The 934-nt window shown below is 40.8% G+C and overlaps 1 non-coding gene across 1 annotated transcript; it reads left to right on the top strand.

The window, feature by feature from the left end:
- Positions 1–454: 454 nt before the first annotated feature.
- On the top strand, positions 455–562 carry LOC112781138 (small nucleolar RNA R71). Its single transcript, XR_003191932.1, has one exon. It is a non-coding gene; the product is annotated as a small nucleolar RNA R71 (small nucleolar RNA).
- The last annotated feature ends 372 nt before the right edge of the window (positions 563–934 follow it).

The following is a 934-nucleotide window of genomic DNA, read 5'->3' as shown; positions in this document are numbered from 1 at the left end:
GATCCTTCCATGAGAAATTTGGATGATTTCTCCATGATGAGTTATAGGTGTTTCCATAAGGTTCACCTAAGTAATTCACCTCTGCTATTGTAGGGTTCTCAAGATCATAAGCTTCTTCTGCATAGGAAGCCTCTTGAGTACTGTTGGATGCAGCTTGCATTCCATGTAGACTCTGAGAGATCATATTGACTTGCTGAGTCAATGTTTTATTCTGAGCCAATATGGCATTCAGAGTATCAACTTCAAGAACTCCCTTCTTCATAGGCATCCCATTACTCACAGGATTCCTTTCAGAAGTGTACATGAACTGGTTATTAGCAACCATGTCAATGAGTTCTTGAGCTTCTGCAGGCGTTTTCCTTAGGTGAATGGATCCACCTGCAGAGGTATCCAATGACATCTTTGATAACTCAGATAAACCATCATAGAATATATCCAGGATGGTCCATTCTGAAAGCATGTCAGAAGGACACTTTTTGGTCAACTGTTTGTATCTTTCCCAAGCTTCATAGAGGGATTCACCTTCTTTCTGTCTGAAGGTTTGAACATCCACTCTAAGCTTGCTCAGCTTTTGAGGAGGAAAGAACTTGGCTAGAAAAGCCTTGACCAGCTTATCCCAAGAGTTCAGGCTATCCTTAGGTTGAGAGTCCAACCATACTCTAGCTCTGTCTCTTACAGTAAAAGGGAAAAGCATGAGCCTGTAGACTTCAGGATCTATTCCATTAGTCTTAATAGTATCACATATCTGCAAGAATTCAGTTAAGAACTGAAAAGGATCTTCAGATAGAAGTCCATGAAACTTGCAGTTCTGCTGCATCAGAGAAACTAATTGAGGTTTCAGCTCAAAATTGTTTGCTCCAATGGCAGGAATGGAGATGCTTCTTCCATGTAAATTGGAATTAGGTGCAGTAAAGTCACCAAGCATTCTCCTTGC

This window comes from Arachis hypogaea, chromosome 19 (genome assembly GCF_003086295.3).
Source record: "Arachis hypogaea cultivar Tifrunner chromosome 19, arahy.Tifrunner.gnm2.J5K5, whole genome shotgun sequence".
In the NCBI taxonomy this organism is placed as follows: Eukaryota; Viridiplantae; Streptophyta; class Magnoliopsida; order Fabales; family Fabaceae; genus Arachis; species Arachis hypogaea.
This window is presented reverse-complemented; position numbering and strand designations above follow the sequence as displayed.